Here is a 20,309-nt window from a genome sequence, read left to right as displayed (position 1 = left end):
CCCATCGACACGCCGCTAGAGACCCCTGCCGGGACACCCAGGTTCACGCGTCACCGGCCAGAGGGCTTGCCTTACTCCGTCGACATCAGTGGCGGTATCATCATGGATGATGACGGCAAGAAGGTGATATCGTGCATGCGTGGTCTTTGCTCTCAGCTGTTTAGACACTACATACTAAACAAATGGAGTGAAGTACCAAGTGATTTAAAAAACAGAGTCATCAGCATACTTCATGATGAGTTTCCCGTTCCAACACGGGATCAGCGCTTCAATGAAGACCTGATGAAGATTCGAATGCGCGAATACTGCAAACACAAGCGTTCTGAAGTGCAAAAAGCAATCAAGAATGGGTGGAACAGGCCAGATTGGCTGGCCAAAGAAGATTGGAAGAATGCGAAGAAAGCAGCACGCGAGAATCCCGACAAGTGGAAGCAACAAAAGGATGCAGCCAGAGCGCGAGTAGAGGCAGGGAGCTCGCACCACTTGGGGAGCGGTGGATGGGCATCATTTGAGGCCGATTTTGTAAGTCTTTTCACATTGCTCTTTATGCATGTTCGATAGTTTAGGGTTTATGAGTTTTTTAGTTCTAACATAATGAAATCTTTGTATGTTTTGACAGTGGTCGATGACAGGACGTGATCCCACACCGTACGAGCGCGAGTACGCAGGCAGGAAGGGCTTAAACGCCCTGATGGACATTCTCAGTTCTCGCGGCGGCATGGTTAGTATTAGGGTTTACTCTTTTTTATTTTTTGTATTGTTTTATAAATGTCATTATATGTTTATACTTACTGAAAGCTGTCTTATTGTCTTTTTTTGCAGAATCCGAAAGATACGCCGCTTGGACGCGATGAGACGTCTGACTAGACGACGTCAGTTTAGCCGTAGCTAGATAGCATTAGTTTAGGGTTTCTCATAGCTTATGTATCATGAGACGGATTTTATACGTCTTTTTGAACCATGTATATTATTACATTTGTCACCGCAGTTCCTTTTGCCAATCAATTCTTTATGCCTATGATGTTGTACAATTGTCATTATTACATTTGCCAATCAATTCATTTTGCCTATGATGTGTACAATTGTCAATTTTGCAAACAATGCGTCTTGTGGGTGACTATTTTGGGTCTATTATCTACCTTTGCACTTTTTTAAAAAAGTGAATCAAGTACAATATGGTTGATGGGTGGCAGGGCATTCAATGCCCTGCCACCAAAAAAAAAATCTCTCGGGCGTCGCTATAAGCATCGCTATGAGCGTCGCTATAGTCTTCTGTGTAAACGTCGCTATAGGCGTTGCTATATGCGTCGCTATACGCGTCGCTATATAGCGACGCGTATAGCGACGCATATAGCAACGCCTATAGCGACGCATATAGTGACGCTCTCGTAGCGACGCTCGTAGCGACGGTTTTAGCGACGCCGGGGGTTATAAAAACCCAGTGTATTTCCGTCGCTAACAGCGTCACAAGAGCACACAACCTCTTGTAGTGATAATTACAATTAACTCAACATAGACAGTCACTTGAAAAGAGACTCCAATTTGTTTTGCAAATGGACTTTAGAAATAACTTGTCCACTTGCAATTTGTGTTTGTTTCTTTGCATATGGCTTGCCCAAACCATCAATAGTATAGTGGACAATACTATGCAAAGCACTGCCAAGCACAAATGGTGAGTGTGGAAGCCGTTCTAAAGTCTTATTGTATTCTCAAGGTAAAACAATGCAAACACACTTTACATGACTTGCTCACTTACCCTTTGTGCTTGGCACTTTTCACACAGTTTGGTCTTATATCTATTATGAATATAACAAGCCGTATGCTAGGAAGCAAGCACAAATGACAAGAGGGCAAAAAATGAATTTGAAGTCCATTAGTATTATCAAGATTAAAAACACAAATAGAATTCAAATGGCTTGTCCTCTTGCCATTTGTTCTTTCCACTTTGAAGTGCATGAGCAAGAGCGTGCATGAGTGTGTGCAGCAATGGAGAAGAGAGGAGAAGAGGATAAAACCTTGTGTTTGCATGGGCTAAAACTCATTATCTACATGTGATCCCCCTTATTCTATTATGTACATAATGCATAAGTATAGTGGGAGGGCACCTGGACTAACCGGCCACATGGGGATTTACCCCAACAAACTCCCACATAGAGGCCAATGTGGCCGTGAAAGAGAAAAGAAAACCGTGCAAAACCTGTACAAGGCCATCACAAGTATGACCTCAGTCAACGCCCATTGGATCACTAAATCTGTGTGCATCCACAAGGCCCTTCTGAAAACTTTACTATTGACTTGTCATTTGGGTTTGCGGCCACTACTCCTCCATATGGTCAATATCCTTCAAGTCATCCGTAGCCATAACCATATCTTTCTTTTTGATGGTATGGTCCCACAATAAACTATCCGTATTCTTGAATATGTGCACCAGATCAAGCTAGTGATTAATTCTCAATCTTTTTCACCAAAGCATCTTGTACCATATCAAGAATATCTTCATCCTTAGTGGGAGGCACTCTTTATACATCTCCTTTTTCTCTAGCCATTCTTGAGAAAACATCCTTACTGAACCAAAGCGTAAATGCCTTCAATTCTATAAAAAATCCATCCATGTGTCATCGATGTACTTCTAAGCCACACTATCCATAGGAATCCTTAGCACACCATTTCTATATCGATTCTCCTTATGATGCTAGGTCAACCATTGATTTACATTGAAAGAAGTGCTTAATATGAAAGAAGTGCTTAATATGAGATATTCGCCTTATGATGCTAGGTCAACCATTGATTTACATTGAAAGAAGTGCTTAATATGAGATAAAAGCAAAAAATGTTTGAGCACCTTCTACAAAAATTGATGTCCTTGAAGATATTTTTAATGTTCGTCTCCTTCATACTTAGGATATTTTTCCATGTCTACATAATCCCCTCTAAGCAGAGTACAATCATTAGGATAAGTATGGATCAAATTTTGTAGGACGTTTCTTGCATCATCTCTTGGTGAGAGAAATTTTTGTTTTCAACTTAATCGCAATCTCATTTTGAGCTATTAACAACAATGACCAAATCCACCTTTTGCTTCAAAAAAAATCTCTCTCTCTCTCACTCTCTCTCTCTCTCTCTCTCTCTCTCTCTCTCTCTCTCTCCGTGTGTGTGTGTGTGTGTGTGTGTGTGTGTGTGTGTGTGTGTGTGTGTATGTTGTGTAGTTCTGCACAAAGAAAGATGCACACATACATATAGTGCACATCTACACATACATAATTAGATATGCATACACATAATATCAATCACAAGCACATATATGCACACATGAAATTTAGAGATATTTAAAGATACATTATTTTTTGCTAGTTAATCAATAGTTTATTTTATTATCAATATAAGTTCAAAGGTTTAATTTAACGTTTAATTTTGAAATATGATTATTTTTATGTTTAAAATATAGGATTTAAATTTTAATTTTGTTGTCAACTTGTGTTAAATTTAAGGATTGAATTTAAATTTAGGGCTTGCATTTTCTAATTTAAATCTGAGTATTTGATTCAAATTTTTTATTTTATTTAAATATAATATTTATATTTATAGTTTTAATTTAAATTTAAGTTTAAATAATAAATTTAGGTTTATATGTAGTGTTAAGTTTAGAGTTTAGACTTTATGCTACGTTAAATTCAATAATGTTTAGGTTTAGTTCAAGATAAACATATTGATTAGACTTAAGTTTTAAGATAAGATTTAAATTTATAGTTTAAGGCTTATGTTTAGATATGTGCTTAGCACAAACAATAAGATGACAAGTTGTTTATAAAGTTGATATGTTTGTATTTTGAAAAAAAAAACTGCAAACGAGGTACATAAATGATTGTTCATCTTGTTGTTTTTTCTATAACAAGAACACATACGGCTCACTCACACTAACAATAGGCAAGTGGACAAGCCATATATCAAGTGACAAGCACACATGGCTAGTGTGACAGTTGTTTTTTTAAATTTGTTTGCATTTAAGCTACTTAACAACACAAATGAGCTTAAAAAATGATGACGTGAACTTGATGTTTGTACTTGCCACTTTGAATACAGTTTGTCTTTGTACTTATCAATGGTTTGGGCAAGATGGAAATAAAAATAGAAAGTGCTTAAGATGTTCTCGAAGTCCCTTTGCCTTTAGGAAAGAAAAGACGCAAAGAAACATTAGAAACGAATTTTTCACTTGCCATTTGTGTTTTTTGCTTTGTATATGGCTCCTTCACTTGACTACTAATGATTTGGACAATCCATAGGCAAAGATGTTAGTAGTACAAACGGAAAAGTGGAAAGCCATTCCTAAAGTTCGTTCACCTTTTTTCTCTTAAAAACATACACAGACTTCAAAAATGATTTTCCATTACTCTTTGTGTTAATAAGAATACATATTGCTTGCTCAAACCATCAATAGGAAATTGGACAAGCCATATGCAAAGCAAAAAGGACAAACAATAACTACACGTCAATTTTTATGTGTTCCAAGGGTTTTTTCTTGTAAAAACGCACACTAACTTCATATATGGCTTTCCCTCTTGTCAAATTTTCTTGATGATTTGCATGTGGCGTAACCAATTACTTATTGATCGTTTGGGCAAGCCGTATGCAAGAGTAGCAAGCAAAAATGACAAACCACAAGATAGAAAGACTTTCTTGAAGTATGTTTTCATTTTTTCTCTTAAAAATGGAGACAAACTTCAAAAATGTCTTGCTCTCTTACCGTTTATGCTAACAAGAATGCATATTTCTATCAATAGATAATGGACAAGCTATATGCAAAGCATCAAGAATATATGGAAAGTCCTGTGCAAAACGACGAGTCGTGTGCAAAGCAACAAGCAAAAATAGAGAGTACATAGGCCATTTCTAAAGTCTTTTTGTATTTTAGAGAAAAACGAAAACAAACTTTAGAAATGGCTTACATACTTTCCATTTGTGCTTGCCACTTTGTATACGACTTGCCAACTTATCTATTGTCTTTTTGAATTAGCTATATGCAATCTTTTAGCACAAACGGAGAGGACAAGACATTTTGGAACTTGTTTCCATTTTTTCTCTTAAAAACACAAACAAACTTCAAAAATGACTTGTTCTCTTATCATTTTTACTTTCCTCTTTGCACACAGCTTGTTGTCTTATCATTTGTACTTGCATAATTGCATGCGGCTTGTCCAAATTATCAATAGGTACAAAGGAAAGGTATGTACAAAGCAACAAGGAGAAATGGGTAGTACGCAAACCGTTTTTTAAGTCCCTCTGCATTGTTAAGAGAAAAAATGTGAACGAGCTCTAAAATCATCTCACTTTATTGCCATTTTTTGTTGCTACTTTACATATGATTTTCCCAAACCATCAATATGCACAAGCGACAAGCAAAAACCGCAAGAGGGCAAGCCATTTTGGGAGGTCTGCTTGTGTTTTTTTCTCATGGAAATCCAAGCAAACTTTAGAAATAGATTATCCTCTTGTTGTTTTCTTTTTTCTTTTCATATAGCTTGTTCAATTCATCAATAAAACAAAGGGCAAGCCGTGGGCAAAGCAACAATTAGAAATGGAAAGTACGAAGTCATTTCTAAAAGTTGTTTGTGGTTTAAAGAGAAAAAAGACAAACAGGCTCTAGAAATGGCTTGTGCATATGGACTTCCACTTACCTATTGATAATTTGGGCAAACCATTTGCAAACCCTGTTAGACATTTCTAAAGTGCGTTTGTAGTTTTTAAGATTACGATTATGTTTAAGGTTATCTATCGTCTTTTGAGTCAAGTATAGGTTTGAAATTAACTTTATGTTTACGATTGTATTCACTATGAGTAGCGGTGGTGGTGTGAGGCCATTTGGTTGAGATGCTTATCTCTCAGCCAATGTTTCATGACCTTGTAATCAATGCAAATGGTCTATACATCAAACACAACATGTTATATGTATATGACTGACAATAGTAAAATACATCTTTTTTACTTACTGAACTTACTATGTACTAAACATTCTATGTTTCAATTCTTTAGAACTCGAACGATGTTCACATCGACATTCATCTTGACATTCCACATCTTGAGAGCGATCACATCACTCTAAGTCATCCATCTCCTCCAGGAACTCACGTGAGGTTTCACAGGTGTGATGCTCTAGTAGTGGAGGAGACAAATGTTGTGGTGGTGATGCCACTGATGCTTCCACACCACTTTGTAGCCATTGAGTACCCATTATTTCCCTCTCATTTGGTGAAATCACTTGCTCCAGCTTTTATCTGATAGTCGGTCACTCCTAATTTCACACCATTGGACGCACCTCGCCTCACACCACTTTCCATTATTGGCCTCAACATTGTGAAGATTGCCATTGTGACCCCTCCATATTGAAAATATATGCAAGTGGACCCCCGTTACACAATAGACCCTACCATCGATAAACAGATGAGAATGGCACAAAGGTGACTACTACTATGCACATCTTTTGCTTACAAGTATTCCATCACCACCTCATGAGTCATAAAGTAATGGAAATAAATACTAGCCTAGCTCAAGGAAAAGATAATCAATATGGTTCATGGAGATTTTTACATGGAGAGTGAGGAGAAATGTTTCCCAACCAAATGGATGCATACATGGATGTGTTACTACTTGCAGAACAAGCGCTTAGAGGTATACAAAGCATTGAAGATTGGTGTGTCCAACCCATCATGGTTCTACAAGAAAGATTAGAAGAAATCAAAGGAAGAATTATACGAGAATCTTAACAAATATAAACAAAAAAAGAGGTAGCTAATGCATGAGTGGAGTCAAAGTTAGAAGAAAGCAAAGGAAGAATTATACCAAAATCTGAATAACTATAAACAACAAAACAAGGTAGTGAAGGCACGAGTGGAGTTAGAGAGTTTGCACCACTTAGGTATCGACGATGGATGGGTGAGCTTTAAGGAAAGTTTTGTAAGTACAATTGCATTATATTTATGGTTAGCATTTCACCAATTTCAAAGTGTTTAATTTAATTTTTGCATTGACTTGAATGTTTTAAGCAATACGCGATGATGAATCGGAAGCCTACCCAATTTGAGAAAAGGTACGGTGCAAGCCATGGTTTTACTGAGCTCTTGGAGATTTTGAGACCTTGACCTATGAGATAAAACATATAAACTTTGATCACTAATTTCATTTATGTTAAACTATATGTTTATAGAGATTTGTTGTGATTTTTGCTCCTTTTTTTCCAAAATCCTACTTGAAAGTCCTTACAACGTGATAAAACCTCCTCCCTAGAGTAGTGCACTCATGCAGTACCATCTCTTTTAGTTTTATGCATATGAATCTATTGGGAATGATAGGATTCTCTACCATTTCAGTTTGAGGCATTTGCCATTTTTTGTGATGTAGCATTTCACATTATATAGGAATCTTTTTGGTTGAAAGCATAAGTGAGTGGATTAAAAAAATAATGTTTAGGACATACCTATTTTTGGAATTGTTTGACCAAATATGATTGACCAAGATGAAAAAATGTAGGGCATGTTATATATCACTGGATAGCTCTTCAAAAGAAGAATCTAGAACTATAAAAGTATACCATCCATTTATTCTTTCATCCTTTTACATTTGGCATTGTCAATCCCATATATAATATACATTTATACCAATAAAATATATATTCTCTTCACACCTCATGCCATCTCAATGTTTTCAAGTTAAAAAGTTGGTGTTTGTTAATTTTTATTTGTTTTTGAAAGTGGAAATCTATTTACGAGGATTACTTAGGGGAAACCCTAAAAATGTTGTATGTGCAATTGTTGATATATGGGTCGATATATATGGTAATGCAATTTGGATGTCAAAATCGATATATGCATCAATAAACTTATATAATGATGCACATATCAATGCCTACATCAACATCTATATCAATGTCTATAATGATATAGGCATCGATACATCTACACAATGATGCATATATTGATGATTACATCGATTTTTATATCAGCATTTTGTTTTGATGTTGATTAACACCCGGATTTCAATGGATCTTTTACATATTGAAAATTAGATGGATGTCCATAAAAAAATGCTACATAAAAAATTGGAGGGACGTTTTACAAAATTTTACATATAAAAATTGAATGGATATTTAAATATAGGTAAATATTAATCAATTTTTAACCTTTAAACCGACCAATGTATTATCTTTGTGTCACTTTTGGATCATCCACTATAACAGTCACTACATTAATCAATAAACATAGCTTTGACTAAAAGAAGATAAAGTCTTTTTGCACATTTCTATCACTCACAATCCAAAGTAACACTACTCATAATCAAGTAGATTTCTCTTGAAACTCTTGTCAAACATCATGATTTAAAGTGACTACATTTAGACATTGAAATTTAATATCTTTGCAGATAAAAAATAACGTCATCATTTCAAAAAATATAATAAAATAACATGAAATATGATGTTCAACATGGTCTGTTCTGCACTTGAGCCCTTACATAAAAACGAATTTCACTTCATCAAAAGTCAACTCATGATCAAGGTGCCTTTCAATGATAACCCTCCCACTATCAAACAACCACCTCACTAAATTCACTCTCATTCCTCCAAAATAAAACCTCTCTTTTGCTCAAAAAATGAGCTCTCCTCCCTTTTAATCTTGTAGTAATTAGCTTTTAAAACTAGATACATGTCTTCAATTGTCTGCAATTTAAAGTATTTGAGGAGAATAGTCTCCTCCTACACCACATTTAAATATGAACGCTACATAAACACATAACTTACTACTATAAACAAAAGGTTTTATGAAAAAACATTTTATAATTAAGATAACAAAAGAACTAAATATAAAATAAGATGAGAGTTACTTCATCAAAATTTGGAACATACACATTTGATATGTCACTTGCAATGCATTTCGCATCCTAAAAAAATCAACAAAAAGAGCTTAGTATTAAAAAATTTGGATTATTTTTTACACGTGTAAGTTAACTTTTAATACTACCTTTGTTTTCTTTTTTAACTTCTTGGAAGATTCTTTTCCAAACTTAGTAGCGAGAGACTCTTTAAGCTTTGCACTAATTTGTTCAATAATCCCACAAACAAATTATGTAATCTTCTTGAAGAACTTTAACATAAACTATGCGCCGTGATACATTGAATACAAGTCAAAGAAAAACTATTTAAAACTTTACTGAAGTAGGGATTGTCACCTTTCTCTCTACCTCTTGTGAAGCCTCATGATTATTTTCTTGACATGATGATGAAACAGAATCCATAATCTCATATCCCAACCAATGTAAAAAATATATATAAAACATATATGAGAATCTTTTAGTATAGATATAAAACACATATGGCATTAGTGGCATTACCTTCAATGACATGTCACTCAAAAGACTGTAGCTTTGCTATGGAATGGCTTTGACTCTTTTTACATTGCCACTTGATAACAATGCTCCAAAAGATGGAAAATATCCATCCACATTATCTAAATTGAGGTCTTCAAACTAAAATTTCTATAGAAAAGAAAAAAATGTACACAAAAACTTTTTTTTGATCGTTTAATTTATATGTATCTATATTATTTGAGATAAAGCATCTACCTACTCTTGCAATGAAGATTCCATATGTTCAATTTTCTTCCACATAGAAAGTAATTTTTGTCTCTATAATGGATAAGCCATTTCATAAGACGTCAATTTTAAACTTAATTCTTGTCAAGACACTCAATTCATGAGGTTATGAAAAGACTCAGCATTTTCAATGAACTAATTAATCTTGATGTGCCCTCTGCTTGATTTTGTGTGGCCAATGGCATACAATCCACATGAGTCTCATCTCTCACATCATCACATAATTTAGGCTTTATGTCTACTAGATCAATGCTAGACACCTATACAAACACATAAGTAAGTAAACACATGGCATATACATCTAACATAAGAAAGAAAGGTCAAATTATAAGTATAGTCTCTATGGTTGAAGCTTTCAAAGCAACATTACCACCATTTTATTCTATTTTAGTGCCATGTTGCTTGAAAATAAAGACGAGGTTAGTTAATTTCTTTCATAAGACCCCTATGAGGACAAAAATCTTTAGATCTACAAAATATCTACACACTTACATCATTTGTAGTCTTCTTCTTATTATACTTTTCTTGCCATTGTGCACAGGTCAGCACAAATTGAAAAATATGTGTCTCCTTGTCAAAAGTTTCTTTGTCGAAATTGATAAGGTTCTTTACCAAAACCAAACTTCAAAGGTGCTTATTCATCAATCTTAGTTGAATTAAGATCGTGATTTTTTTGTTTCTCCAAACGGTTGTGGCGCAAATCGTCCACAAAAGGATAGTTCTTAAACCATCCTTTGACCATCCTATAGTTGTCTATGCACTCTATGTTTCTCGTCCAAGTACTTCTCCAAAATCTTCTTTCCATACATTCTATTTGGCTCTCTTAACTTTGCTTCGGGTGGGCAAAAGATGTCGTCGTATGAAGGGATAGGGACATCATTTCTCATAAAAACTAATATCTTACCAACCCAAATGATTTTCTCATATTAAACAGATCATTTAATGTGGGAGAATAAACGAGAAAAAGGGTTAGAATATAGGTATATGCTTTCATGTCTATCTCAACACGGGGCCAATGGTAAAGGGGCCCAAATGAGATATGGTCAAAGAGAAAGTTAACTAATGGAGCTTAAAGACCTTAGATTTAGCTTCATTAAAGACCTCCAAAGGTTAGTGTAAAACTACTTTGACCTTAGGGAAGCTAGGGCTGATATTGAGGTGGGAATCCGGACCAAGCTTGAGGTGCTTGTAGTGCTTGATGACTAAGGTGCTTGAGGTGCTTGTTGACTAAGCTACATGAGGTGCTTGTTGTGCTTTCCAACTAGGGAGCTTGAGGTGCTTGTGGGGAACACCACCCAAGCTTGAGGTTCCTTTCGTGATTGCTGACTAAGATGCTTGAGGGTAAGGTGTGCAAAAATTCAACAGCTATCCCTACAAGGAGGGGGTGGGCCCTACAAGAGGGGGGATGAGAGAGAACACACACAAACACTCACACAAGGCAAGCTTGGTACAAAGAAAGCAAAAGGGACACTTGTCAAGTTCCTCCTCATGTTGCCATCATGGTGTGCCTAAAGCCTATTGGTTGGCAACCAAAGGGGTCCAATGATAAATTAGTAGATTTAATTAATTGTTCTTGCATTTATCAAGGCCTCTCTCAAAGGGGAAAGGGTTACACTTGTCCCAAGGCTAGCATGCTTGCTTGTAATTGTCTAGAATTGCAGGGGTCTAATGAGATTCAGGCTTGTGCTAGAAGAGGGGATTGACCAAGGAAGATAGGGGAATGATTGAGGGGTATACTCTCCCACAAACACTCTCATTGTGTGAAGTGCAAAGTGCAAGATCTTCATCTCCTTCTCTAAGCAAGTAGAGAAGTTGAGATCCCACACCAACACTCTTGACTATGGAATGCAAATCCAACCAAGAGACATGGTTCAATGCTGAAACTTGCCATCTTATCCATATTCATTACTATGCTATTATGTATGCTAGCAATAAGAGTGATCATAAGGGAGAAACTAATTCTTTCTCCTATGAAATGTTTCTTCTTCCTCTTCCCTACCCTCATCCCTGCTATCTCTCTCCACCTTTGGGGGTGTTTGAGGTATTGGGACTAATGCTTTGCACAAAGTTTATGTTATGCACATGATGCATGAAGCTTTTCATCTTCATTGCATAGGATATGGCACATAAGCCAAGATGAACTCTCCTACTGAGAGCCTCTCCCTGACACAGTGTTAATGCACCTCAATGTGCTTTGTGCAAGCATGAAAGACTAGGTTCCTTGCAACTGCCAATGCACTCTGATTGTCAATGTAGATAGTGGTGGTAGTGTCCTATCCAACACCCAAATCATCCATAAGGTGTCTGAGCCATACACACTCAATTGTAGCTGCTGTGAAGACTATCCTAGACTAAGTCTCACAACTAGAAGTGGCCACACTAGGTTTCTTCTTGCTCAACCATGATATACATGAACTGCCAAGCATGAAACAAAAACCACTTGTGGACACTCACCTGTCAAAACAAACAGCCCAATGCATGTAAGTTTGGTGGCAATGATCTCCCCTGGGATAAAACAAGCCAAGATGTAAAGTGTCACTAAGGTAGCGAAAAATCCTCTTGATAGCCTGCCAATGCTTAGACCCTGGACTATGCATAAATTTGGTGACCTATGAGAATGCAAACTAAATGTACGGCCTCATGTTGCATACGTAAATGACGCATCCAACATCAGTTTGGTAAAGAGTGACATTTGCAGGATCACCAGCACCATGAAGACTCAATTTTAAACATGTTTCCATGGGAGTGACAATAGGTTTGCAATCCTCAAGTCCAAACTTGCATAGCAATGTCTCTATGTAACTTTTCTAACACAAGGCATTACCACCATCACACTGCTTAGACTGTATACCCAAGAAGTAATGTTGCAATAGCCCCAAATCTTTTATCTTGAAAGTAGCATTTAAATTAGCCTTAAATTTAGAAATATTTCTCTCCTTTGGTCCAATGATCAACAAATTATCTACATAAAGAACCACAAGGAGAAATACATCACCCTCAATCTTTACATACAATGTGCTTTTTGTTGGACTATTACAAAATCCTCGTTTGACCAAATGAGTGTGAGCTTTCTCATACCAAGCACGAGGAGATTGCTTCAACCCATACAAAGCCTTCTTACTTTTTCACACTTTGTCCTCTTGTCTTTTCTTGACAAAACCGCAAGGTTGTGTTACATAAACTTCCTCAAATATGCCATCGTTCAAGAAAGAAGTAACAATGTCTGATTGATGTACATCCCAACCAAAATGAGCAAGAAGTTGAGCCTTATGGCTATCGCTCTCACCCGGCTTGCGTTTCAACTTGTAAACCCACTTCGTAACAATGTCCTTTTTGCGAGGAGGAAAATCACATAAAGTCCATGTGTCATTTTCTATAAGTGCATCATATTGTGATTGCATGGTAGCCATCCAATTTTTTGAATTCTGTGCTTCATCAAAAGACAGAGGTTCCTCAACATCATGTAAGCTAGATACAGCCAGCATAACAATCTGATGCATAAGATGCATGGACAGAGCCTAGACGAGTATGACTAGACAAAGGTGCATCCAATTTACTGCCACGTAATGTTGCACCAGCCATTTGGCATACCTCTAGCCTGCTCATTTTCAGCCCTTTCCTTATCAAGTACATCATGTACGTTTGCATCAGTAATAGGTTGATCTGTAACATTTTTAGAAACTCCCATAGGTTTTACATTTGCCTCATTGGAATTTACATTCGATCTCCCACCACTAAAAAGAGGCAACAAAGTGTCATAACTGTCCTGTGAGCTTACATTACTATCTCTAGTACATGACAGCAAGGGCTGAACAAAATCTTCCACAAACACTACATACCGTGAAACCAAAATACGCTTTGTTTGCGGATGATACAACCTGGAACCTTTTCTTTTAGCAGTATAACTATTAGTAGCAAGCTAACTCAAATACCATTTTTCAGAGCTCTCATTGTATAAACACTTATTATTTTGATAAATTGGGAATATTGTAACTCCTATTTTTTGGACAAACCTTGTAATTGATTTTCCGGGGCTACAAGCTTCCAGATTGTATCAACCTGTCATTATCCATCTTTAGTTAGAGCTCCCAGATTATTAGTTTTGACCACCAAAAACCTTGGCTAAGGTATAAAAGCCAATTTTTGTAAATTATTATTAAGTTTTGGGTAATGAAATACATAGCGTGAGCCAAGGGCACTCACTTCTCTCCTTCTTGAGCTTCCTCCTCCCTCTCCGGCTGTCACATTGCAGTCGCGTTTTTTGCATTGCAATCGCAGGTAAGAGCTCTACGCATTGACGTAAACACTTCACACTATTTCGTAGCTTTTGGTGTCATCGATTCGCGGCCTAATTTCATCATAAGTAGGAATTTACACTTCAAAATCCAAAACATAGGTGGGGTATTGGGGCATCATTGCTAAGCATTTAGGTGCATTCTGGGTCAAAAACGACTAGGTCAAAAATCTACTGCTACTAATGATCGCAATTTTGGAACTTGACCTAAAGTTAAATTTGAGACCATAAGCATGTGTGCTTAGGTTTTATAAACATGCCCTAGAAGTTTCGTTACGTTTGGATGTCATTTGATGCTGTAACGAATGTGATTTGTTTATCGATGAGAGATTAGCTTTTAGTGATTTCAGCCACTTGAGTGTAGCTTGAGTTAGGTTCGAGTTGTTTGTTGCTTTTCAAGAGATTAAAAACCTCTTGTAGCCTATATGCACTAGTCGAGACAGGTTTGTCCCATGGATTGACAATTTAATTATGGTTCTCGCTAATTCTGCAGTAAGATAGGAGTGAGGTTAGACATGCATCCCACATTTGGCGCCATTGCCGGGGACCGAAGAGACCTAAACTAAGGAAAAACACGAGCATCTTGTGAGGTTATCTTTTAACTTCCTCTAGGATCTCCTAGAGTAAAAACTTTCTTTTTAAAATCTCATAGCTTAATATTGGCGTCTTGTGCTGTGTAGAGGTATCTTGTAAGGAATCGTACTTGTTGAGTGTCTTTAGGATTGTAGGATTGTAGAACTAGATTAGGATTTTGAGAATGATTGATAGACAAGAAAAGTCTTAAGATTAATGTCCAGAAAACCATAAAAAACAAGAAAACGAGTGTTTGTGGACACTTTCCAGAACCCCATTGCATGAGAACCTAGGAGTAGGGTAAGTAGGATCCGAGGTGGATTTCAAAACTTTTCTCTCTCCGAAAGAATCATTGTTAGTTGTTATTTGAAGGTGCAAAATTTCAGATCTACGCCTAGAAATAGCACGAAAAGACTCCAAACCACTCAATCCGACTGGAGAGTATGCTTAAAAGTTGTATGAACCAGTGGGTAAGCTCCAAGATACTTTGAGTAAGCTCAAATTATTTACTTTTTCTTGGGCTTAAAATAACTCATGAAAAGAGTTTCCATAAAAAAAGTGCAAAAAATGGTTCATTTTAAGCCTGAAGTGAATAATCGCGATTATTTACTTCAACTCAAAATTGACCAAGGTTGATATGAATGACTCATTGCATGTGTACAAACAACTTTTGTACAGGCACATTGGATTTGGATCACCAAACTGACAAAAAACTGGATAAAAACTAAAGTTGGTACTGACTTTCAAGAATTTGTGTGTAAATTGGGAAACAATTGCCCAAACTCAACGAGACTTGATTCATAGGCTTTTATATTGATGTGATAGACATTTGTACATGCTCAGTTGACCATAAAGCAAAAATTTTCCAGAAGTAGATAATCTCAATTACCTACATCCACCCCATTTTTCAACTTTTTGGACCAATAGTATACCACTAGTTTTACCATGTTGTAATAAGCCCACAAACCAAATTTGGTAAGATTTGGATCATTGGATTGAAAATTGTGTCCAAATTTGCAAAGTCAGTTTACGAACAAAAAACTGATGACCATTTGACAAAAAAAGTCTAAACTTGATGGAACTTGGATAGAGACCTTAAGTTGAAGTGCTTAACAAATTAAATAATCACGATTATTTACATCTGCTTCAAAAATTGACAATCTTGCATATTTGAACATACCACAAGGTCAAGCATATGAAGTAGACCACACAAATCAATTTTGGTGAAATTTGGATCACAAAAGTGAGACTTCAGCCAGATTCTTGAAATCAGAGTTGGCGGACACAAAACAGTTGATAAACTTAAACAGATTTTGTCCAAACTTGTTGAAATTGTCCCAAGGACTTTAATTTAACAGGGTGTATACTTGGTGACCATTCACTATTGATACACAAAGCCACCACTTTTTACTTTTGAACTTATACAGTGTTAGACCAGCATGATACAAAGCCATCGGGCAATTTTGGGTTCGATCGGATCGGTACATGTTCACTCAGTTTCTATACTACAGATTAATCCTTTGGTGTTTTCCAAAGTCGAGTCTGAAAATTTCAACTCTTGACTAAATTAGCTTGAATTGCAGTGATACACATAGACCACTCATAATAGCTAGCAAAAATTATATTGTCTTTGTGAAAGAATAGCTAACTTAATCAAATTTGTATAGGAATCAAGTTATAGACGAGGAATCAGTAGCTTGACAAAAAGTGAAATCCAGTCAAGTGGAAGAAATTGACAACAAGTCAATCCAAAGTTTACTCTATCCAGGGCTTATAAGTCTTTATGAATCTTAGATCTAGTCGTGTACTAGGAAATCTGGGCATACTTGGAGAAAACTCTAGTAGAGTATCCAATGAGAAAGCGTAAATCAAGGAAATTTCTTGCATACTATCCTTGAAGAAGTCTCGGATACTTTTTGTGATTCAACATCCAAAATGTCTTCTTATTCGACTCACTCTAAAACCGGAACGACAATGTGCTATAAGCATATTTTCTCATTTTATAAGACTAATCGGAGCTAAGGTTTACTTGGATCCTAACGAAGAGTATTTTATTCGCATTGATGACGATGGTATTGAGTTTGAAGAAGAAATCAGGGCAAACAAACAAGGAAAGATGTACATTGATAGAAATGGAACTCGGTATTTACAAGTCGAAAACCCTGACGTGATAGACAAATGGGGGTTACAAGTAAATACCATAATTCCAGATATGGCCACAAAAAAAGGACCACCAACTTTAGAATTTGAGGGATACGATCAAGTTTATTTGAAGCCTTTAAAATGACTTAGTATTGATAATCCTAGGATCGGAGTCTATTGTTGGGAGGATAGAAATGTAAAAGATCTTCTATGGACTTAATTTGCATGCCAAATCAGGAGAACTAACACGCATGAAGATCATCTATATCTTCAAGATCAAGGATAAGGGATCAGCAAATCTGATGACTCTTGAGGAGGTAGAACAAACCAAATATCAAGGATATTCAATAAGAGGTTGGATATTGGGCCAAGGACTAGAAACTATTCAAGAGATGAACACCATGGGAGATCTTCTGAGAGTAACGCTAAGAAACCAGAAAGCACCTCATCACGTAGAAAATCGGGTGACACAAGGCCAATCCAGGGATACATGAGTCACTATTTCCAACAAACTGGTTTGAAGGACTCGGAACAGGACCAACTACGAGGAGACCGGGAGTTGAACCAAATAGATGTGTCAAACTAGCTAATTTTAAAAAATGGGTCAAAAAATATAGCGGATCAGGGGATTCATATGACCACTTAGCAAGCTTTAAGCAAGTGCTAAGAGCAGAATGCATATTCGATTTCCATACTCAATTCGAGGGGTTTGGAATGACATTAAAAGGAAAAGCATTGACATGGTTCCAAAACATTCCACCAAGGTCAATCATGGATTTGAATACATTAGCTCAAATCTACAGCTTTAAGCAGAAACAAAATCCAATGAAACAATACATTGCTAGATGCCTAGAGCTAGAGATACCTGTAGAAGAACGACTAGTATCATTGTTTCTAGAGGGACTGCTAAACAAATAACTTCATGCTATACTGTATAGCAAGACGCATACAACCCTAGAGGAGTGTGTGTCAGATGCTATTGACTTAGGAGAAAATTGTGATATTTTCAACGAAGACGATGTCCCTAAGGATAAGCAAAGTGAGAAAACAGTGTCCAGTAAACCAACACAAGTGCGAATGGCTGTTTGCAGGACCACTTTCAACCATAGAAGACATGCTCAAAAGGATGAATGACATGATGAATAACATGCAAAAAGCACCTACGAGGGGACCAGGGCAAGTGATACCTCAACAGGGACAACCAATTAGACCGCAAAAATGGTGTGCAATCGAGGGTAAATGGACAAACCATGAGACCAATGAATGCTACTACTGACCAAAGTATGATGGGAATGTTCAGTATGTGCCCATGAGGCCACAAGGACAACCCATGTACAGATACCAGCCTAACATGGTGAGGCAAGCTTTTCCATGCATGGAAACCCCCCATATATTTTTTCCCTTTTACCAAAATATTTCCTATTATATAAGTTACTTTTGATTTTTTCTTCCTTTTTCACAAACGTTTTAGCCTTTATTAAATAAATAATACTTATGCTAATCAATCACGATGTAGCATAAATAAGTAAGCTTTCTTTGTTGATCTCTCTTTTGACCTTAAATATTATATATATATATTCTAAATTACATTATATATTTTAGTATTTTCTAATATATTTTTCATGTATGTATATTATTCCACCCTACCAAATATTTTATTCACTAGTTTTCATTCAAACCTCAACCCCACTTTCAAATTTCAAAAATACCTCCATCTAGATGATTGCCAATCTTTTCAAAACTCTAGGTCATGTTTTCATACACATGAAGGAGCTTACACTTGAAGGCAAGAGAGAAGTCCACTCAAAGGGGACGACCAAAAGACTTTTGCAGCCACAAATAATACAATATTTGGCTAAATTTTTTAAGTAAAGAAGAACCCCAAATTTGAAGGAGCGTTCAACATGAAAGATGTAGCTCGTGATCTCAACTTTTAGCTCAATTGCTTTCAGAATTTTTGGAGTTATTAACACGGATATATGATTTTTGTAGTGGACCCCAGTTTTCTCGTGTAATGGTGACACGGGCCATCCCCAATTTTCTTCCCCCTAGAATGGCTATGGTTCTACAAGTCTTCAAGCATGATTACAAGAGACAAGGCTCTTTTAATGAGGTCTTGGCAAGTCTAGAGTGATTCTATCACCAATTAATTTTGGAGGATCCATCCTCATCAACAACTATCCACCTTTGACAATCTCTCTTGTTAATTTCTTACCTCTCTCTTCTCTCCCTAATAAGCTTATGTCTAGCCAAAGCTAGACTATTGTAAATATCTCCTATCCTCTACATCCTACCCACATTCTCTCATTTTTTCTCTCTATTGACTCTGGTATTTTAAATAATGAGGAGACAAGATGGGAGCCACAGTCACATGCACCCCATTTTCCTAGTCACCAAAGTGGGACACTCACCTCAAATAGAAATATTGCTAAATCCTCCCCTCCTTCCCTATATAAGGAGGCCATGAGAGCTCACTTGAGAAAAAATACACACACACACACACACACCTATCCATACACACTCTTGTGCTACATGCTTGTAGCGTGAACCCTAATCACATAATCACAACACCATCATCATCACCATCACCATGCACAAAAGATGAGCACCACACCTCCACACCACTTGTAATTAAGGGTTGAAGGCACAATTTCAAGAAGAAGAAGGGTGGACACACTCATGATATTCCTCGCCATCAACTCCCATCTCTCCATTATGCCTCCTACGATCTTGTTCCCTTCTCATTTTCCTGCCATACGCTACCTAGTGTATTCATCTTTTGCAAGCAATCAACACACTCCATCTTGGTGCCATGTTTTGTGTCGCTTTGGATACATCTCATTGTGAGTATGGTATATGCTTGTTCCTTGCCTTTTTTTTTTTAATGATTATGTTAAGGTGTGCGGATTTGCCACCATCCACACACACTCTCTCTCCCTCTCATATTCCTATCATCTTGCTACTTCCATCTTGAGGTGTGCGGATTCGCCACCTTTTGTATGAGAAGTGAGCATACTTGCATGTATCCCTGACCTCGTTATCTTCCTTACTACATGCACGAGTAGCGAGCCCATTCTCACTCACTCACCACTCCTCTCACCTTATTCTCTGACCACCCCATTCCACATTTTGATGTGGATCGTGAAATTTTTTTCCATGGCATGTTTCATTGTGTATATGTATGCATCCTAGCCGCATATCTTGCTAGGTGGTGCCCCTATTGCATATTCCCCATGATGAGGCCATTGTGCATAGTCTTGGTGTAGAGGCCACCGGGTCTATTTTTTCACTTCCGCCTCTCATTTGGTGCCTCCACTGAGGAGGGATCTTGAAACCTTCAGTTTACAAGGCTGACATGTTTACTTCTCTTCATGGACGAGTGGCTTCTTGAATTCTCTAATTGGACCACTGAAGAGGAGTAGCTTCAAGAAGGTTTGACTCAAGTCATCAAGACACTCTTGCCAGGGTGTTGTATTGTTAGCATAGAAGAGGTGGTAAGACCCTCTTTCCCTACTCAAATTGTTTACATTTCTCATCATCCCCGCAAGCGTAAAAGCAAGGCACTCACCTGACAATCACCCCGTCTCCAAAACAAAAGGGTAAATCCTCCAAAGTCTTTCTATACCTCACTCTCATCTCATGAGCCAGGAACTAGAAACAGCGA

At 37.0% G+C, this 20,309-nt stretch overlaps 1 pseudogene; it reads right to left on the bottom strand.

Moving 5' to 3' along the window:
- Window positions 1-8,495: 8,495 nt before the first annotated feature.
- On the bottom strand, window positions 8,496-9,821 carry LOC147426388 (uncharacterized; annotated as a pseudogene).
- Between the last annotated feature and the right edge of the window lie 10,488 nt (window positions 9,822-20,309).

This window comes from Adiantum capillus-veneris, chromosome 24 (genome assembly GCF_014529385.1).
Source record: "Adiantum capillus-veneris isolate H3 chromosome 24, ASM1452938v2, whole genome shotgun sequence".
NCBI lineage: Eukaryota > Viridiplantae > Streptophyta > Polypodiopsida > Polypodiales > Pteridaceae > Adiantum > Adiantum capillus-veneris.
The sequence above is the reverse complement of the archived record's forward strand: the minus strand, read 5'-3'. Positions and strand labels throughout refer to the sequence as shown.